Source organism: Callorhinus ursinus, unplaced genomic scaffold (genome assembly GCF_003265705.2).
Source record: "Callorhinus ursinus isolate GAN/ISIS: 27379988/994484 unplaced genomic scaffold, GSC_fseal_2.0 scaffold11, whole genome shotgun sequence".
Classification (NCBI taxonomy): Eukaryota; Metazoa; Chordata; class Mammalia; order Carnivora; family Otariidae; genus Callorhinus; species Callorhinus ursinus.
This window is the reverse complement of record NW_027397073.1, coordinates 8,417,400-8,445,387: the sequence shown is the minus strand read 5'-3', so window position 1 is coordinate 8,445,387 and position 27,988 is coordinate 8,417,400.

Below are 27,988 nucleotides of genomic sequence, written 5' to 3'. Positions count from 1 at the left end.
ATTCAACTGCATTTGGTTTCTATTCCTGCCATAAAAAAATGTATACAAATGTGTTGGTTTATAACCACACAAATCTGTTATCTCGGTCTGTAGGTCAGAATTCCGACTTAGGTCTTATCAAATTATAATGAAGGCGTTAGCAGATCTGCATTTGCTTTAAGGCTGTGGGGGAGAGTTAATCTGTAGGATCATTAAAATCGTTGGCAGAGCTCCGTTCTTTGTGGTTGTAGGACTGAGGTCTCCATCTCCTCTTTGGCTGTCAGCTGAAGATCCTCTGAAGCTTCCAAAAGTTCCTGCATCCCCTGATTCATGGCCACCACCTCCAGTCAGCCAGCAGTAGTTGGGTAAAGTCCCTCTTAAGTTTCTCCCACCTTTTCTTCTGTCTCATCTCTCTGACCTACTCTTTTACTTTCCTCTTCTACTTTTAGGAACTCATGGGATTACCCAGATAATCCAGGATAATGTCCTCATTTCAATACCTTTAATCTTAATCACGTCTGCAAAAACACTTTTGCTGTATAATGTAACATAATTACAAATTCTGGGGATTAGGGCATGACCATCTTCGGGGGCTGTTATTCTGTCTATCACATAGCCATTGTGACCTTCTGTAATTTTAACTTATTTCTAACAGTAAGATGTTTATTCCCTTCTTATTCCGGGAGGCTAATCTCTAGCATGGCATTTATCTCTCAAAGCACTGAAAACTAATACACTGACAAAGTAATAAAAAGGTAACTTACCGATCAGCTAAATCATCCTGCACATATTCAGACATGGAGTTTCAAGGTACTACAGGATAGCGAGTTTGAACCATGCCCTCCATTTACTTGCACATCTGTATATGGAAGAATTAGAGAGTGTAAGGTCTCCATAATGCCATAAAACATGATTGCCTGAATGACTTTGCACGATTGAAATAGAGTTGCATTTGGAGCTTTGGAGCAAAGGCAAAAATGATAGGCTTCGGGTATTTACACAGTAGCACATTAAACCACCCACATACCTATGATCTGGATAATTTATTAAAAATACAAAATCCTGGCTTCACTGAAGACCTAGACAATCAGAATCTCAGAGAATGTTCAAGGGATTTTTATGTTAGGAAGTGCCCCATGTGACTCAGGTATTAAGCTTTGCAACAGACCGTACACTTTATATGTAAAGGTTTCTCAGGGTAGTTGCTTAAATATCATGTGGAATATGGGCAGATTTGTTCTGAATCATTTATTGAATAGTTCAGATCTGGTGAAATATGAATATATAAATGACTACATACAGAATCCAGGCTTTTGACTTAAAAATCATGCTAATTACAGAAAACACAGAAGGCACTTGACAAATATCAGTTCTTCTTTGCTCATGAAAATGCAGATGTATAGGAACAGGGACTGCATTCTCTCCTAAGAGAAAACTGGATGAGCTCAAATGGAGACAATAACCAGAGGAAGCATAGGAAATAGGTCGTGAGAAATGAGTACACACTGAGCTATGAATAAAAAGAAGATTAACATGCAATATCAGGGCCAGCAAACAAGTGAGAGGCAGAAGCAGGGAAAGCCTGCTTGAGACATCTAGACCACCAAGAGAGATGTAAGAACAAAGCAAAAGCAGGAAAATTGACCAAAAAGATTACATGTGGATTTTGGAAAATGATGACTCTACCATACCATTGGAAGAAAAAAACATATTCAATCTACAAAACTGCTAAAGCCAATTAAAAGTTTTAAGGGAAGGGGTGCCTGGGTGGCTCAGTCAGTTAAGCACCTGACTCCTGGTTTCAGCAAAGGTCCACGATCTTGTGGTTGTGGGAGTTAGCCCCGTATGGGGTTCCAGCTCAGGGCAGAGTCTGCCTCAGATTCTCTCTCTCTCCCTCTCCTTCTGCTCTTCCCCCTACTTACACGGCCCCCAAGGAAACAAATAAATAAAATCTTTACAAAAGTTTTAAGGCAAATACAGTTTTCTGGTTTTATATATTCAAAATCAAATCGTGTTGTGAAAAACTGGTAAAAGACAATTGCCCAAACTCGACTGTCCTGTACTCTTCCAGGATAAAAGTAGGGGGCCTGTGTATGAGGAGGATTTGGGAACCATGGCAGCTCTGCTTCAACACTTAGAACATGTAGGGCCAAAAGGAGGAAAGGTAAATAGATCTAACGAAGCCTAACTAGATACTATGTGTCTCAGAATAAAGATACATACAGTTCTGCAAAGCTAAAGCTATTCTGTTTTAAAAAGAAAGGGAAAGAAGCCTTTAGAGAAGACGTATGTTTTGACCAATGCCTAGAATGACCTTACCCAGAGGTAACCAAGGATGCTTCAGTTGCTAAGTACTCCCCTGTGAAGCTCACAGGGAGACGAGTATTGCTGACACCTGAGGGTGTCTACCTGGGAGAGGCAAGCCCACTCTGAGGGATCTCTCAGCTTTCTCACCAAACAAACTCATCCACCAAATCCTCTCCAGCGAGAAAGAGCACATCGCACTTGCATCGTGGATGGCTAGAGTTATCACCACGTTCTGAAAAGGTCTCAGACGTTCAGCCCTCATCATCCGAAAGGAAATGGTGTTTAGACACTGCCACTCCTTTCTGACCCCTTAGACTCGGACACAGAGATTTATCACTAAGGGTTTACACACTTCCTAGTTCCTTGGATGCAGAAACAGTAACACATGTCATTGAACTCTTCTTGGACACATTTTAACTGCCTCGTCACGCTTGAGTATCCAAGTGTAAGGAAATGTCCAAGCCAAGAAAACAGGAAAATTAACTCTGAGTGAAATGTGTATTTGCCTGAGAGAGAAGAAGCAGAGCTGGATGACAGCTGGATGAGGCAGGGAGAAAGGCCAAGAGAGAAAACAGGGCAAAATCGAGGCTCGAAAAGTGACCTGTGAAAGTTCCAACAGCAAGCTGGAGAAGACAATGAAATACTGGAAAGGAAAACAATATTGGAGATAGTAAGAAATAGATCATAATTAAGAGTGGTATTAATTATATGATTGTATTTTTATTTGAGCTCATTGATATATGAATTTATCTTTACCCAGGTATTTATTTGACTTTTCCTAGATTCTACTTCCTTAGCTCTTTGTGTTGGAAAGATGATTCATTAGCATGCTCCTATCAAGATGCTGTGCTTGGCCCCACGAAGGAGACATGAGATCTGTTCTCACAGAGTTTACAGTCATGGAGTATATTGCCTAACACATAATTTATGGTATTCATAGAGCCATTTTCACAGCAATAAAGTTTAACACATGACTGACCCCAAATGACTGCAATATTCATTGGGTTCATCACAGAGCACATTACAAATATGTCAATTTCATGGTCAATTATTATTTTTGAGTCTCGTATGTGACTTTTCTTCCCACTTCCAAACCTGTTCTTAAGGAATGAGTGGTGGCATTTACCCTCTTGCTTAGGTTCAACACTAGAATTCATTCTTCACTTACTCCACAAAGCCAGTCTGCCAAGCTTTGCCTTTTTAATCTCCAAATATGTATCTTAGAGTTATTCTACAGCCAATGGCAAAATTTGTATACAAGTCATCAAATTCTGTTGCCTTTGCCCTGGACTACTGGCAGCTTTTATTTTTCTACAAAAAATTCATTTTTGTATACAACCACCACAGTTATATATTCAAAATATAAATCAGGTCATGCCAATTCTGTATCTAAAAATCTTTGAATTGCTGTAGAGTGCAATTAAAGGATAAATACCAAAATATTAACCATGTGGACAAAGACCTTCATGTTTTAGTCCTGCCAAACTCTCTCAACCCTCATCACTTGCTTGTAGCTCATTCTGCTACAGCCTGGGTCTTTTGTCCCACCCCTTGGGCTATTTTTCTGTATTGTCTTTCTCTACTAGAGGATTTTCTTATCAAGCTACCACTCACTTTTTTCTTTCTTCCTATTTGCTTCTCTTTATCTTTCAGATTTCAGCACAAAACCTCACAGGTGTCTGTGACCTGGTGTCATAGAGAACCATCACAGGGTATGTTTACCCTGAAAAAGAAGAAAAATTGGATAGAGAAAGCATAATGAAAGAGATAAAAGAGTAATCATAGCATGGATATGGCTATAGGAAGGATACAGATAGAATTGTGAATTTACACCTGGTAAGTAGCCAAATAAACAGTTGAAGGCGTAATTAGCTGTGTGAACATCTCAATATCTAGTGAATTAAAATAACAACCATTTATTAAACTCACAGGTCTATGGGTTGGAAATTTGGAACTGAGCTTTGGTAGATGGTTCTGGTCTGAGCTAGATTTAGTCGCCTCAGCTTGGTTTGCACATGCATCTAGAGCCAGGTTCTTGTCACCAGGAGCTGGCTGATCTAGAATGGTGTCCTCTGGGATAACTTGCCTCCCCTTTTCCAATAGGCATGGCTGGGGCTTGTTCACAGAGCAGCTCAGGAAGCTTTCAAGAAAATGAGTAGAGTATTTAAGGCCTCTTGAAACCTAGGCCTGGAACTAGCACGGTATTACTTCTGAGGAGTTCTGTCTGTCAGAGGAAGTCACAAGGCCGATCCAGAGTCAAGGAGTTGGGGAACTGACTTTACTTACTGCTAGAAGGGCTTCAGAGTCATGTTTCAACAGGGCATGAGTATAAGGAAGGGAGTAACTATGGTCATGCTTTGTAACTTGCTGCAAAATTGGAAGAAAGAAAAACAGAAATAGGGTGTTATTTACCATGCCCTCACGTTCCCTAATGTCCATGACTTTTGGTTAAAACTTTTGTGGTTGTAATTAAGAAGTTTGAAATGACTTATATAGGTTAAAATGATCATTATATAAGTAAATTCTTACTTAAATGGGAGCATCATACAGCCCAGGGGACAAGATGTAACTGTTTTCTGGTTATTTTATGGATTTTTATAGGAATAAATAATGTTATTTCAGTAAGTACTTTACTTTGTAATCTCTAGTGCATTTTTATAGGTATCACCTGCTGGTAGTATTATAATTTTTCAAATATATATTCCCTACCATTGACTTAATGGATCTGAGGCCTTAGTTTGTAAGTATAATTGCCACAATTACTTAAAAAAATATTATTTGAAAGAGCGACCAGCTCTTTTCATGACTACTTCACTCACAAATTTTTATTTCAACTCAACTATTTCCTGGACCATGGATTCAAGTGAAATTTTCAAGTAATGACTACTATAATTTCTTAGTGCTTGCATGTATACAGTCAGTATTCTGCTCCTTTTAACGTTATGGTATCCTGACTCGTTAGAGGATTTTAAACACATCCATTTGCTTTTAAAACTCTAAAAAGATTTTCCATTATCTTCTGGCATCTAGGGTTAGTGGAACTCTGAGGCCAGTCTCAATTTTCCCCCAGTTTTAGAGACTGTATTTTTTTATGCCTCAACACTTGTAAGATATAATCATTTTTCAAGAAGTTTAGACCTTTTTAGTTATTAGAAACTCAGTTTTATTGGGAGAATGAACAATATAGCTCTGTGTTCATGATTTTTTTTTAATGTACAAAGTAAACACCCTAGCTCATGATGAATTTTCATTGCATTTTCCCCTATAGGATAGATATTGTATACCATGTTTGTGTAACTTACATTTAATTTCTTTATTACTTTTATGTCCTTATGTAGTCCATTGTGTTCCACACTTGTATTTATTCATTTTCATGCTTTTTTCTATTTATTGATTCCCATTTTTTCAGAAAGCATTGATCTTACATATTCCTTTTCATAAAGTGTTTTACATCTCTGAAATAATTTCACTCTTTTCCCATTCCATCTCTTTAATGCCCTGTAGTTTTAGATCATTTTTACATAAAGTTTACATTTCAAAAGAAATTCTTTTTCTTGCACTTAAAAAAAATTCCAACTCTAACTCCTACTCAAATTTTATATTTGCTACATTCTTCAGTTGGGTTTATTAAGAAACATTTAACTAGTGTTAGCATATCTTTTCACTACCCACATTACAGAAACAAAAGCCCGATAATTTTTTCTAAATGTCCTTAAAAATCCTCAGCCATTAACAAGTAAAGAACTTTGCTAAGTGAAATAAGTCAGGCAGAGAAAGACAATACCATATGACTTCACTTACGTGTGGAATTTCAGAAACAAAACAAACAAACAAAGAAAAAAAGACAAACAAAAAATAGACTCTTTTTTTTTTTTAAAAGATTTTATTTATTTATTTGACAGAGAGAGACACAGTGAGAGAGGGAACACAAGCAGGAGGAGTGGGAGAGGGAGAAGCGAAGCAGGCTTCCCGCGGAGCAGGGAGCCCGATGTGGGGCTCGATCCCAAGACCCTGGGATCATGACCTGAGCCGAAGGCAGACGCTTAACGACTGAGCCACCCAGGCGCCCCAAAAAACAGACTCTTAAACACAGAGAACAAACCAGTGGTTCCCAGAGAGGAGGTGGTTGGAGTGGGGGGCAGTATGTGTGAAATAGATGAAGGGGATTAAGAGTACTCTTATCCTGGGGCACCTGGGTGGCTCAGTCGGTTAAGCGACTGCCTTCGGCTCAGGTCATGATCCTGGAGTCCAGGGATCGAGTCCCACATCGGGCTCCTTGCTCGGCGGGGAGTCTGCTTCTCCCTCTGACCTTCTTCCCTCTCATGCTCTCTCTCTACCATTCTCTCTCTCTCTCTCTCTCTCAATAAATAAATAAAAATCTTTAAAAAAAAAAGAGTACTCTTACCCTGATGAGTACTGAGTAGTGTATCGAATTGTTGAATCATTATATGGTACATGTAACACCGTTAAATATACTTTAATTAAAAAAAGTAAAAAATTAAAAAAATAAAACTGCAGGAAAAAACAAACAAAAAACCTTGTGTCAGACCCATCTAGGAGGATTAAGTTGAAGGAATATGGAGCAAAATTTAAAATACAATGAGAAAATGATGAGTGTTGAGTGTTCAAAACAACTGAAGCGATATGTTGGAGTGAGGGAGTTTGAGAAGACACCAAAGAAAATGTCCTTACACATGGTAGAAAACCCTTGTCCTACTTTCATGCATCATCCCAGGTGGAGAATTGCAAGAGGAATCCTCTAGAGCAGGGCTACTGAAAATGTGGCCCATGCATCTTCAGCACTGGTGTTACTTGGGAGATCGTTAGAAACCAAAGTCAGAAATGCAAAGTATCCTGTCTCATTGTATTGATTTTGAATCTTTGGGACTGACTGGGTGGTAGGTTTGCATGTTAGTTTGAAAAGAGGATGCACCCTGGGCACCACGAAATGGATGTCAATGCATTTGCAAGAAGGATGCATCTGAGATTTTGGTGACATAGTGGCACTATGTGGATGGACCACCAAGGGGGTACTTGAGTTCTCTCAGTCGAGGTGTGTCTAGACATGCAGAGCACAATTATTCCACGGTAGCAGCTGAATGCTAAAGGAGCAACAATGAGGATGACAATCTCATATAGACCAAGAGCTAAACCCATTCAATGGTTTCCTGACTTCATTTAAGAATTGAAATTTTTAATGTGTCCATGAAGTTGGAGCCTACACCCAATAAAATCAATCCTGAATGTCCTTCCACCTAATTATGCAAGCGTAGATGTCTGAAGGTCAAAAAATTTTCTGGTTTAGGGAAAATTTTTAAACATATTATTAATGAATACTAAATATTGTTATATAAGGTCCAGATAGAGTACACGACTATTTTGCATTTTTTCTGTAAATGTGTTTTCCTTTGTTAAAGGCAGGCTTATCCAGTACTGCTATAAACTTATAAAGATTATGTGGCTTATCTTTTGACAATTATCTCTTTATATCTGAGCTCTGCTTAGTGGTACCTTTTGGACTTGATCAGGGCTCCAATTAAAGATTCACAGACTGTGTAAGGTTGAGGTATGAGCAGACAGAAGGAGGAGAGTTTGGCCAGAAAGCAAACTGCAAACATATGTCTGGGGCTGTGTAGGTCAGATTAACTGCAAATACATTTCTTCCAAATGTCCTAGGAGCATTGTGTTTATTAGGACTACCTATTTGTCAAGACCCTTAGGCCTACCTTTAACAATAATCTGAAGCAATACACTTTTTCCGTCTTTAGCGCCTCTAGACAATGAATTCATACAGACCTCTTTGAATGGGGTCTATTCTACTCTAGGTAATAACCATCCAACCCAAATATCTAATCTAGTAGTTTCCAAACTTCATTTCATCCCTCTCCAGGATTTGGTTAAAATGTACCCTTCCCCATCCTGGGGCTGCTATGGAATAAAAAAAAGAAAATTGATGCAGCTCATGTATGGTTTCTTCCATTAATCAAATTGGCGTATGTCTAATTGCATCTGTTATGCAAAATGTTACTTTTTAAAATTTCTGTTTAAGTTTTCTTTGGATGTTGAATAAGTTTCTGCTTATTAACTAATTTCAAAGTTTGAGTAATACTCAGATGTATAATAATACTCATGGAAATATGTTAACAAATGATACAGCATTAATGGTGAATTCCAATAAAGCACTTAACATTTGCTAGGGGTTCTCTGGGGTAATGTCTCAACCAATGTTATTCTAGCAAAGGGGGATTGAAGTAAGCTTGATAGACTGCTCTGGGACATTTATAGACCAATGATAACTGTATAATCACACTGACTAGGAAAAGGCTTAGACTTCTCCAATAATATAAAGGATAGGTCATAGAAGGACTCAGAAACGTGGTAGGGATAAAGGAATGTCCTTACTCTTTCACATGTGATTTCTTATTTCTTACATTATCCAACTTATCAGCATAAAATTTAACTAATGTAGATATTTGCATGTCTTCTTATATACTAACTTTTCCAAATATATATGCTTAAAAGTGGCAATTTCAGAATAAATTGAATATCCTTTGAAATGTACTTGTTTCAACTCATCTTATTTATTTAATTTCTTTCTCTAATATTGATTTTTTTAATGTATGAAGTAGGTAGACCAGAGCTAGAACAATTCTTTTTGTTCATGAAAATGAGAGAAATAAGATACTGCCATATAGATAAACAAATAAACATACCGTGGGTGCCTGGGTGGCTCAGTCGTTAAGCGTCTGCCTTTGGCTCAGGTCATGATCCCAGGGTCCTGGGATGGAGCCCCACATCAGGCTCCCTGCTCCGCAGGAAGCCTGCTTCTCCCTCTCCCACTCCCCCTGCTTGTGTTCCTCTCTCGCTGTGTCTCTCTCTGCCAAATGAATAAATAACATCTTTAAAAAAAAAGAAAACAAAACAAAAACAAATAAACACACCGAAAAAGCAACCTCTCAATTTGTTTGGCAACCAGATGCTGGTAGTTGGGGAAAAAGAAAAAATAGTTCTAGAACTTACCAACAGATTTAGAGAGATACTTTATGCTTATTTATCATGATTCTATTCCTTGTCAAGCATTTGCTTGAATCTAGAAAATAGTATTCTGTCATAGGTTGATGTTTAGCTGTTTCACAAAAATTGAAGTCATTCCCAAGAGTATTAAATTGTCAAGGGTTGTTCTGTTCTTGATTAGTATTTTAAAAGACAAAGTCACATGTGATAGTATGTGGGTATTCTGTAAGTATAGCCCTGATGAAAACTCTCCTAAACACCACAGTGTATTGATTATTAGAAGCAGCGTTTACTTAGCCCTGGCAACGGGAATGGAAGAAAGTTCTTTCTCTCCATAAATACTGCTCTCATTTAAACATAGCTGCAGGCTCTTGCACTTTGAATCACCTCACAACAAATTTTAAACATAATGTGGAATAGTAGAGAAGGGAGTGATTAAACTTAGAATAATCAAGTCAGATCTACCTCAGAGTAGACTTTTTAAAATTAAAGGATGGGAGACTATGGACTTCATTAAAAATGTAAAATTTTCTAGTCGGTAAGTAACTGATTGAATAAATAGATATTTTGCTGCCTCAGATGAAAGTGTACATAAAAATTTGGAAGATCTGTGGTGTATTAGATATATATATATATATATATATATGCAAAATCAGAGGTATATATCAATATTATATTATATATTGATATATATTATATATAATTTATCAATATCAAATGACATATATCATGTAATATATCATATATCATATATCATATATACATATTATATATAGATATATAATATATCAACATTAAATATCTATATTTATCAACATATACTATATATATCAGTAACCTCCTCTGTTTCAACGTATTCTTGAATATTCATATTATGTATTTATAATGTATATATTGAAAATCCAAAATTTTATTTTCCTTGAAATGATTAACATTTTGTTTTATCCAAATATTAAGATTATTATATAATGCATAAGTGTGAGCAACTATTAAGAAATCTAATAGTCTTTTTATCATGATGTTTCTCAGAATGCTCCCTACCTTCTTGCTCTAATTGCATTTTGAATTTTCCCTGAGCTTGCTGCTTTCCCAGCAGCGTTTTCAAGTTTTTATATGTTTTTCTCCCCCACTCCTCATACACCTTGGCTTGACCATGAAATGTGGCTTCCTTGTTCCCTACTACTTCTTCTAGAGCATTTTCCCCCTCTCCTTAAAATTGCTCAGCTTTGATACTTATACCAGAAGATAACCCCTTCTTACTTGAAATCTTATCTCCTTGCTCACTGGATAGCTCTAGTAGTTTTAATTCTTGATTATTTCAATATGTATTTGTGTGATGTGTCTGAGTCCTGGCATATAAGTTATTTGGTCTTAGTCATCCTTACCCAGTCATTTCCATAACTGTAGCCATTTATTAGCATTAACTTTAAAAAAATTACAATCCCAACTACCAAAATCTTCCTCAAATAGTGCTTACATGGAGTAGTAGAAGGATTGAAGAATATGTCACAAGCTCCCAATGTCAAAATTACACCCAGTGTTGGTACCCATGTATTTGCTTTTCTCTTGTTACTGTTAATGAACAGTGAGCACCCCTGTAAAAGCTAACCCCTCCATGTATGTATTCTGGAGTTTTTCCTCATATTATCAAGGACAATTCTTAGTAATTACCATCCCTTTCTCCACCTCTAAATATTTGTCCCTTAAGCCAACACACATCTTATGTTTCCCCCATACAAAAATGATAATAATTTCAGTCTCCTCCTCCCTTTATAACAATCTTATTGCCCCATTTCCCTTTACAGAAAAAATTCTCAAAAATTTTTTTCATTCACTGTCTCCAAATTCCCTCCTGTCTCTCCTCATCTTCATATCTTGAAACCCAAAGGTCAACCCTCAATTCTCCTTTACTCAATCTTTCAGCAATGGGTGATACAGTTGATCACATTTTTTAAAAATATTTTCTTTTATTTGAGTATCCAACAAATCACACTTTCTGGGCAGTTTGCATCAGTTTCCTTTTCTGGTTCCTGTGAACAAATGACTCTTAAATGTATATATCCTTTCTAGCCCTATCTCTGATCTCCAGACTAGAACATTCAATTTCTACTTGGACGTCAAAAAGCATCTCAGACCTAACTTGGGGAATCTCCACTGTGATGTGGGAAACCCTGCAACTGATGAAGGCATTCTGGGAATGACTTGGGCAGAATGATAGGGAACTAAGGACTAAAAGATGATGTTTCCTTATCTTGCTATTTTTGGTTTGGCTTCCATACCTCCACTATGATTGATACCCACCCAGTTCAGAAACATTCTTTTTTATCCCCTCCCAAGAATAAATCTCCAAATTTCCAGAACGAAGCTGGAACAGCAATCTCCCACAAGTTTGGTATAATAAGGAAAGGCATGTGGGGATCTAACTGGTCCTAAATAATTTTCCCCTCCTCCTTATTTGAGCCAGGCCTCCTTACCTCCTTTTCATAGAGGTCAAAGTTGCCACCAATTCTCGTGATTTTTTTAGGTTTTTGCCAGGAAAATACATTCGATTCTTGGTGTTCCATCTTTCTTCACTGTATGTTTGAGATTGAGCTGTGATTTACCAGTTATCCATTGTTTACCTATTCCCGAAACTCTGTTGCTGATTTTTCCTCTCTGACTTCTCTGCCTTGGCAAATTCATCTCTTAAAAGAGCAAAAACAATAAGAAGAAAAATAAAAAATAGCTTTTACTGGAGTTTCTGGAAAGAATAAAATAAGATGTATGCATTCAATCCACACTTCAACTGAGATTGGAGTGGTCATTTCTACAGCCCGAAGGATAAGAATATGATGAAGCCACGTTTAAGACCTAAAAATCACCTTTCTCTACAATGTATTCATTGCAATTCTCCCTGTTAATTATTTCTTAATGCCATGTAATTAAATATTAACATATTCATTTAAGGAATTCACATAATAGTTTGCATGGTAAAATGATTTAATTTATTCATTAGGTAATATAATTTCACAGTGTTATTCAATGTTTCTTTAAAGACTGAATTTAAATTTTGAGAAAACAGGAATTGGAGGAAACAGTCTTGTGACACAAGTAAATTTTAAGTGACAATGTATTGTACATCCTAAAAGCTAGAGGTGAGTTTTAGACAAATGGGATATTTATCGTTTGAAATATAGAAAGAATTGAAAAACAATATTTTGCTAATTTACTTACAGAATAAATTAATATGTTCTTTTTGATGACATGTTTTTATTTTTCATGATTTGAATTAGTATGCATAAAATAAGTAATATTAATTGTGTAACAAATTTTTCATGTAATTTTCTAACAGTCATAATTTTTAAAGTTGATAACATTAACCACATTTCATATATGAGAAACTCAAGGTTTATGTAGTTCAGAAAACTTGCCTCATATACTTAACTGGAAAATCTGGAATTCAAACACAAACTTATCGAATTCCAAAGCCTGTTCATACCACTGTGTCCTCTTTTGGCTTGAAAACATTATGATTCTAAATGTAGAATATATTTGGTGGTTAATAAGTATACAGGTCTCCATTATACGAGCCATTCCATAGCACTATTATTGGGCCTTTAATGGATAAACTGGCCAAACTAATTTATTTCACAATGAAATATTCTTCATTACAAATGCAGTCAAAATGTTTATATTTAATCATAATTTCGTGCTGAGTGGAAAATTAATTTTCAATCTACCAAGAGATTTATTTAATACCTACTACATATAGAGTACATACAAACACAATATCTATTTTGTTAAATATGAAAGACACAGTACTCCCCAAAACAGTTAGTATGCCCCCCCGCCAAGCTCATAACCTGAACTAGAAAGACAGAATGATAAACAAAGAGTTAATTAAATAATATCAGAGTGGAAATATGATGTGCTACCAGAAATGCGACAGGACAACTCCCCTTGGTTGAAGGTTAGAGATGCTCCCCTGAAAGTTATATTAAGCCAAGTTCAGAAAAAGAAGTTGAAGATACATAAGGGATGGGTAGAAGTGTGAGAAAGAGGGAGCATGACATGAAGAGCCCAGGTGGATTGCCTAGATAACCAGTGAAGGAATACAGATGTAAAGCCATTCCAGAAATGTCCTATTGCCCTGTTAACACTTTATGCCCTGCCTGGAGAAGCAAAGGGGGTACAATTTAATCTGATCATTGAGATTAGTCTCATCTTGATAAGATCTTCATTTTGCGACCATCCCTCTGTAGGTATAAGAAAATAGTTTGACTTCCCAAATCACTGCCATACAAAAGTACTCTATTTGAGCCCTTCTGTAACTGATTTCCAGGCAACTTTCTTTGACTTTAGGGAATCAAGTTACAATCAACATGAACTGTCTATTCAATCCCTAAAAATTCCTCCCCTCACTTTCTAGTTTCCAATAGAGTACTTATCCTCAGGGATAAAAGACAAAATAATTTTAATAAAGGACATCTAATAATAGATTAAAAAAACAAAAATTCAGAGAAAAATATTTAACACCATAGTGGTGGAAAGGCATATCACTCCAACAAAGTGGGGATGTTGGGAATTTGAATGTCCTTATGAAAACACGCTACGAGACACGTGAATCGTGGGTCTACTTATTTCATATGCTGAAACAAATTTCTACATAATACATATTATATATAAACTCCACCAGTGACATCCTGACAGTAAAGTCAGGGAGTGAAGCTCAGCAACCTGTGTACTAACAACCCTTTCGGTAATTCTCATGCACAGTAAAAATGTTAGGATCCACTGCCTTCTCTAAGTTGACTAGGCAGCTGGCTTTATTCCAGGGCTACAGTCTTCATTTCTCTTCCTTCCTTCCTAAACTGCTTGCAAATATACCTTAAGAAACCTTTGTAGATAACAATAACAATATTTTTTGTATTAGAAGTTTTCTAAGTAGCAATTCTGAATCGGCGAATCCTCCTCAACTAGTAGTCACTTGCTGATGTGTGTCTCTATTTCATCTGTAATTCATTTGCCTAAAGCTAGGATGTTTTCCTACGAGAACAGTACAGTAAAGAATGGTATGCTTCCCAAACTAGATCACCAGAATGTTTCTTCCCTAGTATTAAATGATACACATGTTTAAATGAAATGTGGTGAAAAAGAAAGTTACAATAAAAATGCAGATCATGTAATAGTATTAGAAATTATGCTTTTAGTATTACAAGTTATAGCTTAAAGAAGACCAAAGGGATTTAGATTATAAAGAGGTAAATAAAAAATGGGCTGATTTCAAAGTAGAGTTCTGTGACCCATCAAGGACTGTACTGGTTGGTGGTAATAATACTTCATTGAATCTAATTTCACATCAAAATATGTACTTTTTTTGTAAATTCAGATATGTCTTTAGCACTTTTTTTATAGTTAGTCATAGTTTGGTAAACTTTTCCCCATACATAGAATGAAGGAAGATAGTGAAAATTAGATAGTTTTGTGAAATAGGATAAGCTTGGGAAGAAGGGTGGGATATGAACATAATTTTTATAAATGAGATCCAGGTAAGATGGGGGATGAAACATAATAGATCATCTGGAAATGAAGACAAGAAGTGGTAAGTAAATATTAGTTCAGAAAACTGTCTGCACTACCCATTTGGAACTGTAAAACTCTTGCTGATTAGCCTGCAGGGTGGAAGATCAGCTGGAAGGAGAAAATGTGGAGGCAATTGTCAGCCTGGTTGAGCTGGAGAAAAGAGAGGCAAAACAGGCGTATTTGTATGCATGAGATATTTTTAATCCGGGTGTTCTTAACTCGGGCTGAACCTAGATTTAGTAGACTTATCAGAGGATAAGCATCTTTTTATGCTAAGAAGTTGTTTTCATTTCTTTAAGATGATTATCTTCATTTCAGTTGTAGATAAAGTACATTATACCTGCTTTTGGCATTGATAACCTGAAGAATTGGATGAATTCTAATAGTGAGGAAACTCTACCTTAGGGTAAATTATGCATGAATTATATCCTAAATTGCTTATTCTGCTTTTAGGGATAAAAATAAGTTTCTAGGAAGCCAGTAGCATTTTTTTTTCCTATCATCATATACTGACATTGCCTGTTACTGTTTATAATGACTTTTTAAAATTCCACAATGCTATGATAGTTCTCCAATTATCAACTCAAAAGTGACTAGATTTATAATAAAATATTGATATAACTTCAAGCATATCCACCTACTTAGGGACACTCTATACAATATTGGGTAGCTTTCTCTCCACACAGTTGGTATTTGATATTCAGACTCAGTCAAGTTCTAAGACAGTGCTATATACTCTTCCCCGTTGCACATTCCTAGACCTTATTATTCCTTGGGTGGGTTATTTCAAATTGAAACTCACCTTTGTAGTGAAATTAATTCATTCAGTTTTTCAAATACTTATATAAATACCAATATTCTAGTCTGGTAATCAGTGATAAATGTAACAAAATTCTAAATTCTCCCTTCTTGGATGTTATAGTCTAAATAAATTCCAAAAAACGCTAAGATCTAAACAAAAATCATATCTAGCTTTTAAAAGAATTGCTATTTTTAAAGGATGAATTTAGATAAACAAAAATTTAATGAGCATCTCTTCATGTGTCTGTTAGCCATCTGGATGTCTTCTTTGGAAAAATGTTCAGGTCTTCTGCCCGATTCTTAACTGGATTATTTATTTTGAGGGTGTTGAGTTTGATAAATTCTTTATAGATTTTTGGATACTAACCCTTTATCAGATATGTCATTTGCAAACATCTTCACCCATTCTGTAGGTGGCATCTTTGGTCGTGTTATTTTCTTCATTGTGCAGAAGCTTTTATCTTGATCAAGTCCCAGTAGTTCATTTTTGCTCTTGCATTCCTTGCCTCTGGAGTCATGTCTAGTAAGAAGCTGCACTATGGCTGAGGTCAAAGAGGTTGCTGCCTGTGTTCTCTAGGATTTTGATGGTTTCCTGTCTCACATGTAGGTCTCTCATCCATTTTGAATTTATTTTTGTGTAGTATGGTGTAAGAAAGTGGTCGGGTTTCTTTGTTCTTGTTGCTGTCCAGTTCTCCCAACACCATGAAATTAAAAATGTATGTGTATAAATACATTTTAATTTAGGGGAATGAAGAACCATACATGATGGTTTAGGACAGCTCTATCTTTTTTGTAATTTAGGGAAGGCATATTATATTCTGTAGAAATGAATTAATAGTACAAGTTCTTAAAGAAAAGTCACATTTATTTGACATCTTAAACATTACATAGAAGGTAGGGACCCATTAAAAGGTTTTAAGAAATTCTCCTTAATGGAAACTTATTTTCCAAAGACTTTATCTAAAGTGGAGTTAAGCAAATGATCAAGGAGTCTAGTTCTTTTTATCCGGAGCAGCAAACATCTCTTCTGTGCTTAATAAGTAAGTATATGACAGCTGTGGCAGGAGCTCATTACAGCTATGTTGCTGCTAGGAACTTCAATTATTACTGTCACTGTACTTTACGTTCAAAAGGACATTTTGATTCATGTTGCTCTAAACATTTTTTTTCCTCACTATAGAAAAGGGTTTAGTGGATAATTCTATTCTGTTTCCAATGAAAGGCATTAACTTTGAAATGTACAGATAAATACTATGAAATGTCAATATGATTAACAATCTGAGGCATAAAAATTGCTTTAGTGAAATTATTTTTTCTAAAATTATATGTTTAATTCAACATTCCCCCCCCCGCCACCCAACAAAAAGAAAGTATTGAGTGGCCACTATGTACAAGGCAAATTTATTATTTGTAGGTACTGGGGATGGATGGATGCCTAACAATATATTACCCTGTCCCAAAAGAGTGCATATCAATAGAAGAGATAAAACGTGTACCTAAGTATCTTCAGTATGAGTTAGACACTGAAAATAAGGTGTGTGTTGGATTGAATATATAAAGTCCTTCATGATCTCACAAAGCAACTACTCCCTAAAGTGACACCACAGTCTATGGGGATGGGGGTTGCAGAAGGTAAATAGAAGGGACAAAGCAAGAACATGAACTTTAGTGTTACTGGCTAAGCCTCAAAGACAAATTCATTTCTGCTTTGCGACCATGGTGAATAATAATTGGACCAGGAGAGATGCCAAGGGCTTCTCTTTCTCTGCCTAAAAGTAGAGAAAAAGCTAGTTCTTTCTGGAGTAGTAGTTCTCAAACCTTAATACCCATCACAATTCCTAGAGGGCGTATTAAAAACAGATTTCTGGACATGAGAATTTGCATTCTTACTAACGTCCTAGGCGATGCTCATGGTCCAGGGACCAAACTTAGGGAACAGTTCTCTAAGAGCTCATTGTGGAATTGGTTCTCTGAATCTTGCCACATCAAATTCAACTAAAAGAGAGAAAAGGGGAATATTCCCTGTGGCCTTCAGATCCACGTGTGGTCAGCCAAACTACATACTTTTTCTCTCCTATGCTTCAGAAATGTCGAACATACTATTTTGATGTGCTATACCCATATCAGAACATTTCGCACTGAAATTAGAATGAAGATGGTTTGTGTGTGTATGTCTGGGTTAGCTGTTTGGTGTTGGGAACAAAGAGCTTTGAGTGGCCTTGAGCTCTTCAAAGCATGTAAAATGCATATCTACCATCAAGGTGAAAGCAGATGATTACTATACTTATAAATTTTTATTTACAGTGTAGAGGATTGAATAGTGTCCACTAAGAGCCTGTGAATGTGACATTTGGAAATAGGGTCTTTGCAGATGTAATCAAGGTAAGATGAGATCATATTTGCGATACTGTGATTTATAGGAAACATATATTTGATTTTCATCCATGGTTCCTGGCTCACAGTTCCCCAAACCCTTGAAATTTCCCAAGTGTTGAGAGAGTTACAACTGTCCTGTTAGGTGAATAAAGTGCCCCCTGGAAAGCACCTAATGATCAGGGCTGGTTACCAATGGAGCCAACCATGTGATGAACTTTCAGTCCCACCTCCAGACCTCTGGGGCTGGAGGACATTGTCATGTTTATGTAATGAAGCCTTCACAAAAACCTAGAAGGATGGGATCTGGGGAAATTTTGCATTGGTAGACATATGGATATATGGGAAGAGCCATGTGCTTAGGGAGGATATGGAAGCTCTTCCCCCCATTCTTACGTACCTTATCTATGTATCTCTTCCATCTAGCTGCTCCTGAGTTATATCCTTTTTAAAATAAACTATTGATCTCATAAGTAAAGTGTTTTTCTGAGTCCTGTGAGCCACTCTAGCAAATTAATTGAACCAAAGAAGGGGGTTGTGGGAACCTGAGATTTGTAGTCAGCTGATCAGAAATACAGGTAACAAAAGCCAGGGCTTGCAACTGGTATCTGCAGTCAAGGAAAGTCAGTGGGTTAAAAGGACAAGTAATAACCTGGGCTTGTGATTGGCATCTGAAGTGGGGGCTCAGGACAGTCTTTTAGGACTGAACCCTGAACCTGAGGAATCTGATGCTATCTCTGGGTAGATGGTATCAGAACTGACTGGGTGGCTCAGTCAATTAAGCATCTGACTCTTGATTTCAGCTCAGGTCATCATCTCAGGGTCCTGGGAACAAGCCCCACATTGGGCTTTGTGATCGGTGGAGAGTCAGCTTGAGATTCTCTCTCCCCCTCTCCCTCTGCCCCTCCCCCCACTCCCGCATGTGCACACAGTCTTTCTCTCAAATAACTAAATCTAAAAAAAAACCATGCTGGGGTCTGAGAATTTGTTGGTGTGGAGGACCCCTCCCCTAAATTGGAACTAGTCTCAGAGCCAGTTTATACTTGATTAGCCTGGGACCCAAATCCAATAAAACCGATATCTTCATATGAAGAGGAGAAGAGATGCAGATACATTGTGTAAGAGCCCCATGACATCATAGGCAGAGAATAGAGTGCTACAAATCTAAGCCAGGGAAAGCCAAGGATTACAGGCAACCACCAGAAGCTGGAAGATGCAAGGAACTGATTCTGTAGGAATAAATCCTGTAGACACTCTGATTTCTGTGTAGGGTAACTCTTTTTTTCCCCTCTGGGCCCATCTGAAATGATTCTGAATGAATCCATAATTTTAGCAAATTAATCCATTCTTTTCCCTACATACAATGTAGTTCTCTACTCATTTACACCTTGTTGTTCAAGACCCAAGTGAAATTGAATTTTGAAAAGAAAATGTCATCAGGGTGAATATAATAAGCTATTTTGTCATACTTTAAATAAATTTCTTCTTATTCTGTAGCTTTATACTCCATACATTCTCACTCCGTAGATGAAATAAATATCTTATTCCAACTTAACTTTCTGTTTTGTCATTTCTAACAAGAGAGTCTGGATGAGTAGGAGAGGCAGGTCTTATGTCTTAAGCATCTAACAAAATGCCCTCGGTGAATACTTGCTTATTCATAAATACTATGTGTTTCTTGAAAGTTCTCACCCTTCACCTAAACATTTACCTCTTAAATATTTTTTTTCTAACTTAGCTTCTGTGTAGTTGGCTCTAAAAGAAAAAAAAAATGATATTTTACTGGGAAAAAATTAATTGTATTTAAGTAGACACAAAAAGCTGATTTAATGTGAATGATATTTCCCAATATGCTGACTTTAAAGGAACTCTCAAGGTTACAGTATTACATTCCCCTAAAATTGTCAGGTCTTGTTGTTAGAGCCCAGAAAGTCCAAACAGAGAAGGTATCCTTTGTTACAAAGGGTCACAAGCTTTTAGGGAAGGAGTCAGTCCAGTGAATGCAAACATTCACAAACGGGACTAAGCACCGGAAACATACAAAATACAGTGTCAGAGAAAACATGAGGGTTATGGACAGCCAAAATCAATCTTTTCAAGCAGAAAGAAAAGTCTTTCCAAAAAGACTTATATTCTGTGTGACCATAATTGTAGGCCTGAATAGAATGTTCCTTCGATTTTGGGGCTGCAATCATTCACTGAAGCATGTATTGATTGAAAAAGCCTCATGAGAATTCTGATTACCCTAACATTTTAAACTTGGAGTGAAAGAGGCAGCTTTTTTATTTCATTTTATGCAAAATTACAGTAATTGCTGTCTGACCTTTTTGATATGGACTGTTAAGCATTACACTGCTGGAATTTTTCACAAAATCAATTATTTTAATTATGACTATCTGACAAGAAGAATCCAGGACATAAACAAGAAAAGAATATTTAAATAAAATGGAAAACAGATTTTTTGACACATAATACAAAGTGCTGTTAATTATAAACTTGACCATTGTAAGCTTTTAGCACTTATGTTTTAAATTCAATTTTCATTTCCAAATTACACTTTCATAGACAAAGACGATTTACGTAATGAATACACTGGGAACAATAACATAAATTCTCTCAAAGAAGAGGCAAGGACTAAGGAAAAAATAACCAACAATGAAAATCTAAGATTTAACAATACCATAGAGATATCAATGTGTTTTAGAGTGGTAAACTAAAAAGGTAATGAAACAATTTAAAGGAATATGTCCTGTATACCAATGCAAACCCATGTCTAAAATCTATCTAAAAAAATAAAGATATGGCAATAAAAACTCTGAGGTTTTCTGCATTTATATTTTTTATATATTTTTAAGCTCTAATGTAATAAATATATTATATGGGTTTCAATTTTTAACTGATGTGAATGACTAGAAGCTATTTCTATCACATGGCCAAACCTTTGTCCCACAAAAAAACCAAAAAACAAAAAGAAAAAAAAAAAGAACAAAAAAACAAAAGAAACAGCCTGTGAGTTCCTTTGGCAGAGTTAGCATAGTATAACCAGTTTGATATTCTTAATCTATGTCTCCTCATATTTATGTTTAAACCCATCATCTGCAAAACTATACTTGGACACATACAGATAATTCAAACAGATTTCATTTTTTCTAGTGGCCCTGATTCTAGATAAATACTGAAATGATTTACAAGCGAATTGTGCTTGCTAACATGTACAGATGGGGGAGCAGGAAATGATTTTGTTTTTTCAAAGTGATACTCATTAGTTTGTTTAATCACTTCACCTTGGAAAGTACCCAGTAAGAGAAGAGGGTAAACATTTTGATTTCAGAGACTCCTGCGTGGCTCAGTCGGTTAAGCATCTGCCTCCGGCTCAAGTTATAACTCCAGGGTCCTGGGATTGAGTCCCACATCGGGCTCCTTCCTTAGCGGGGAGCCTGCTTCTCCCTCTCCCTGCTGCTCCCCACTGCTTGTGCTCTCTCTCTGACAAATAAATAATAAAATCTTTAAAGAAGAAACCTTTTTATTTCACTGATCAAAAAATGGTTTTCTGAAGAGACCTGGGCTCTCAGGATACTCTGAAGGAAGTAAGGGATGATGGTGGTGAGCATGACAGAAGAGTAAGGGCTAGGAACAGAAGACAGTGAGTCCTGCGAGGGGTGAAGGAGAGCGATGAGAGGTCAGACAAATAGTTTCCTTTGTGTAGAGAATAAAAGCTCTGTAAGAAAGGAGTACTTTGGCTTCTCTGGGAGTGGCCACTGCAGGGGAGCCTCTGCAGGATGATAATCTCTAATTTGATTGTAGTAAAGTTCACATAGCCATATACAAAGATGAAAATTCTTCCAACAATACTCCTAAAGTAATTTACAAAATTTGCATATTGTAAATTTTGCAAGTATTTGAAGCTATTAAACATAAAACCCAAGCATTTATTTTTAAAAAATTAAACAGTTAATTGAAGAATTTGTTTTAAAAAAAATTAACAAAGTCTCACAGACCTGCAGGACAACACCAAGCCATCTAACCGCCATGTAAATGGAATTGCAAAACAGGAGAGAGAAAAAGGGTAGAAGAAATATTTGAAGAAATAAGGTCTGAACCTTTCCATTAGGAGGAAGACAAAATTATTGATTGATATGAGACGAACAATAAACCCCAAGGAGGATATACAAATGATAACCACACGAGATAAATCAGAGTCGAACTGTTGAAAACCAAAGATAACACCCTATAGGCGGCAGCCTGGCCAAAACAGGGCATAGGAAATCTGTCACACATTTGGGTTACTTTTTATAGATGTTTCCCATGTCCTTTTTGCACCTGATCTTGTGGCTGTGAATTGGGAAGTAATAGGAAGAGGTAAAGTTATTACCAATAGAATGTGTTCCCTGATGTTCTGGTGGTGGAGGGAGAGAAATCCGCACCCCCCCTCCCCCGCCGCCATGTCTATAGAGGGAGCACCTTCCACCCTGGGAAGCACAGGGAAGAAGTGGACATTAGTAATCTTTTCTCTTTCAGAGTCTGTCTGTGCAGCCTTGATGAGGAAGGAAAGCACCCTGGTGCAGCATTCCCAACCGATTGTCAAAGCCTGAAATTTACCTGACACTGAATCTGCCAACCTGGCCAAATCTTGGGCTCAGACCACCATTTGATCACCATTTTATCTAGTTTAATCAGGACCTCTGTCTATCTGAAACAGCCAAGGATGGCACCGTTCCTGCACATCCCTGCAAAACATCCTGACCATACCGCCAGACGTCTCCCATTGCCCTAGCCTTCATTTGGGCATTCACTGGGGTGAATGAATCCTGCCTGGTTAGTGGTGTAGACAGACAAGACAGATTGGATTGTCTTCAGGAAATCCATCTCAAAAGGAGAAACCAACTTGATTACTGAAACTGACTTGGGAACCCCAAGGCTTATTAGTCTGCTGAGAGGGCCCAGTGGAGCCCCTAACAACCTGGGCACTTATAGGAGCCCTCCCCCCCGACTAAAAACAAAACAACAACAACAAAAAACCCTTGTGAACACTTTCCAGGGAATACTTTAAATACTTTAAAGGTAAATACTTTAAAGGACAATACTTTAAAGGTAAAACTCAGGTATTAGCTTACCTCCCTCCCTAAAACATAGCGAATTGCATCTTATATAAGACCACAGGTTACCTTTAATTGTTATGGAAATGCCACTGGTGGATCATGTGGCCCTCAGATGACTGCAGAGATCTCCCCAAAGTGAAACCCCTCTTGGTTACTGTGGAGAGCTACCGTGTGTATAGTTATCCCTATAATGGGAGTCATCGATCATAAAAGGTGGTATGAATTATGTCTCTGATTTTATCTACAATGATCAATGACATCATCTCTAAAAGGGAAAAGGACCAGCCTTAATTCACTGGCCAGTATCATTATGGATGATATAATGGCCTAGACTTCCTCCTTCTGAGGCAAGGAGGAGCTCTGTAGTCACAAATACTCCCTGTTGGACCTGCTGTAGAAAGGTCAGTTCAGAAGGCTGAGAAAGCTATCTGACTTTCTAAGATAGACCCTAGTGGTTAATGAGATTTGTTAAGTTGGCAGGGTCCAGGACCCTGGCGGTCATGGTTGAAATCAATACCATAGGTTGACCTCATCCTGCTGCTCAGCATTGTGTTGATAGTAGCCTTAATTAAGTTTTGTATGAAACGCAATGAATAGGTCTGGTTCTGGCCTCGTTCAAATTAATCAGAGAGGCTGGCAGAGCGATACTCTTAAGGGAAATTCACCAGAATACAAAGCAATGTACAAATAAGGGATCTGTATTTGGGGAGACAAACTGTCCATGGTGCTCTCACATTTCTGGATGTCTTGGAAGCTGGCCTCTGTTCCAGACTATCTTTTCAGGTATACCAGGAAGCTGGTATACAAAATACTTAAAAGACAGAGTGGTTCCCTCCAAACAAACTGCAGGTTTGCAGAGAGTGATGGAAGAGAGAGAAAGTGCCTTTCTTAACATCAGGCACAGGGACTGTCCATCATAAAAGATTTGGGTTCCTCAAGCTCTAGATTCCTTTTCCATCATGTCATCCACTGTGTGTGTGGATTTCCACTTGCCCTCTTCTTGTTACACTGTGGAGCTCAGGGAACCAGCCTAAGGAAGTGCTGATACCCTATTATTCCTGTGAGTGATCAAGTCCTTTGTCTCTGATCAAGAGTCTCATGTCTTCTGTCAGCATCCATGAAACTGTGACAGGCTAACTTCTTGGTTTGCAATTAAGGTTAAATTTTATACTCACAATAGTTCTGGGCAAGAACACTTTCTCTAACCAGATCCAAACATAACTCAAGCTGCCTATTTAAATTTCTTTTTACATTTATACGGAAGATGACATTAACCCTGTCCTTTTACGCCCTTTCAAATACCATTTAATCCAATACGTATAGAGTTATCTAATACTTTCTTTGTCTTTATTACCTGTTTTTTTTTTCTACAAAGAATAGTATACATACTTCATGTAAATGTCATACTAAGTCACCTGAAACTGGAAGGTCTGCTACGCAAACATTTTTAGAAACCAAAAGAAGGTGGCACAATTAACATAGATGGACTATTATAAGAACTGTACACAACTGTGAGTCTACCTATTGCTACATATTAAAATATTTTGCAGTATGCTACAAACTTTAATTTATTACAAACAGAAAAAGAAAAAGGGGAAAAAGGGAAGAAAAATTAGCTATGTTCTTTCATCTATCACATTCTCACCACTTAACTATACAAAGACAAGATCCTTATTTAAAGGTAACTTTTGCTCGATACACAAAAATATACACATTAGATCACTCAGAAACGGATGGGACTAACCTACGGTGTCAGAAGTGAGGAGTGATTCTCTTTGTTGGAGCTGACGAAGGTGCAGTGAAGTAGGCTTCGAGGATGCAGGTTAGGTCCCATTTCTTATCCTGAGTGCTGGTTGCATGGGTTCATGTTGTCAAACTATGCATGTACTAGTGCTTACCTTTCTCTGTGCGTGTGTCATACTTCCATAAAAAGGTGACTTTTAAATGTGGTATTATGAGGGCACAGAAAAGGGACACCTAACCAAACTTTGGTGGCCAAAAATGCTTCCTGGAGAAACTAGTGCCTGAAAGGAGTTTTCAGGAGTGGGGTTAGCTGCATGGAGTTCGAATGTGGAGGAGTGCCTGTAAGTAGAGAAGATTCCATCTAGATGGAAAGAACAACAAACAGTTGTTTCCAGCAAGGTGTTGAACAAAACTTGCAAATAACAGCGTGAAGAGATGACATTGGAGAAGACATAAGGGCAGATTACAGAAGATTTTTTTTTTATCACATCAAGGAATAAGTTTTATAAGCCAATAAAGACTTGAGAAAAGTCTTAATATGTTGAATTTCAGATACATTCCTATGGAACCCTTATTGAGAACTGGCTTAAAAGGGGGTAGGCAGTAAAGGAAGTGATCAAAGACTCAGGGCTTTTTTAGTATCTTTGTAGAAAACTGCAAAAGAAAAAAAATAAAATTTACCTAAGTAAATATGCTAGTAACGTAAGGGCAAAGGGGAGCCTGGCAATGGACCTGTCCTGATAGACAATTTCACATTGTCTTCTGCTTTCTCTTAAGGACCAGGTGGAGGGGCTCTCTGGTTTTATTTCAATTCACTCATAAGATTCTGTCATTTTATTTCTACAATTGGTATCCAAAGTTTCCACTAATTATCCAATACAAATACTTTTTATCTTGCACATTTTCATTTCGCTAGGATTATCATAACAAAACAATACCCTGGGAGGTTAAAAATAGATTTCATTCAGCCCAGTTGATTTTTGCATACTGATTACATTTTATCCCAGCAGTTAATCATCAAGTTTCATGTCATTTCAGATTTCTTAATTTATACTTATCTCAGACCCCAGACACAGAAAAAAATGTGAATGAAAAAAATGTGAAAGCTGACAATGATTTTAATTTCCAAGGCTCTCATTTCTGCCCATTACAGCTGTTACAACCATGAATGTTCCTTTCGACACTGAACTCTTCCACTTCTATTTTCCTAATGACAAAACTATAATTAAAAGGGAAATATTTTTTATTAAAGGGCTCACGACATGTAATATATGAATTATTACATAACTTGTAACACAATGCAAGACTGGCAGACATTGTTATATTATGTGTATGTATACATCTATCTACCCATCTAGCTATTTATACACATACACACAAAACACCTATTAACACACATATGTATTTATACACATACACACACAGATATACATACTGACTTGAGGGGAAGAAAAATTCTGTCTCAAGGGTCACGAAGAGATTTTCATATGTATAAGTCCATTAAAAATCATACTATTTGGCCTTTAATTGTATGCTTTTTTCATAAGAAGATATAAACATACTTTGGTACAAATTATATACCATACATTCATTTCAATGGGTTGCATCTTATAACAAGTAATAGGCATAGCTTAACGTTGAATATAACTTATTTTTGATATCATCTTTAAATTTCTATTTTCTTTTTTCTCTGATTATTTTTTGTGTTCTTTTTCTCAAAAAAATAACAAAAACATTCATTGAATATATATTATGTTCGATATGAGTGTTCTTTTCTTAAAATATCCAAGAGGTAAAAAATGATAAAATTCTGATATTTCAAAATGCTATTTAAGGGACACAGTATTGTAAAGACATAAAATATAAACACAAAACTGTGTTTATGTCCAAAGAAGGAAATAGTATTACCTAGAAGAAATAAGAAAGATTCCTGTATGTGGTAACCATTAAGGAAATTTTGAAATAAAAAATGCAATTAAAACTGGTTGGTCAGCTATTGTGGGCCATTGTACTGAGAAACAGAAAGAAGAAAGTTTCAGAGATAGGAAAATAAGAGGTAGACTGATAAACACTGAGTAATCTAACAGATTGGAGAGGTGGAGAAAAAGTAAGAGAGAGACAGAGTTGAAAAAGTCTGTTACAACAAAGGTCAAGCACAGTTCCTAGTCCTAGGTGCCTATTTTAATCAAAGAAAACTTCCAAAATCTTCAGGTTCATAGGGGTCATAAATTCTGATTCAGCGTCAGTGATAGCCAGTTAGAAATCTTTAAAGGTATTTGAATATTGAAATGAATTTATGTGTGATGTGTCTGAAAAGAAACTTGCTTTCATTTTGGAGTGAAACAATGATCATGGAGGGATGTGCAAAAGGAAAACAATAGACTCATCAGCTCTCACAGTTGGAAGATAGATTAGTGATTTTGTAATGCCACATTCTCGATCCAAAAACCATTCTAAAACATTCACAATCATTTAGTCTGCAATCTATGTTTAACCATTTTCAAGAACTACTTGTGATAACAATCCAATTTTATTCTTTTATTTGCTGTGATTCCATGGTCTCATATATATATATATATATGTATGTATGTATGTATGTAAATATACATATATGTATGTAAATATACATATATATATAAAACTTACATATATATATTTAATTTTTGGCAGTGAAGACTGATAATTGCTTTTCCAAGTTCTACTCTCCCTTCTTACTAAGTGAGGCATAATTTTACTGATGTGGCAATATGCATAGCTAGAACTAATTAACTTTACAGACACTATTTCACCTAAGGATAGTCAAACGACAAAGTTGTAGTCAAGGAAGCGTAAGTGAAAGTCTGTTAGCAATTTCTGTACATGTTTTGCTCACTACATCTTCTTCCTCTCTCCCTCTTCGTCTTTCCCCAAAGAAAGTGGGCAAAGGTAATCCTGAGATAGAGAGCCATCTTGTGGCCATGAGGGTGAAGTCACCTGCTGAGAGTTCCTTAGATATGAAAGGTAAAGGGAAGCTGGATCCTTGAGAACTCTGAAGCAGATCTGGAAACGTTTGCTTTCTGATTTCTTCTCATGTGAGGTCAATACAAAACCTTGATCTAGTTTAACCATGT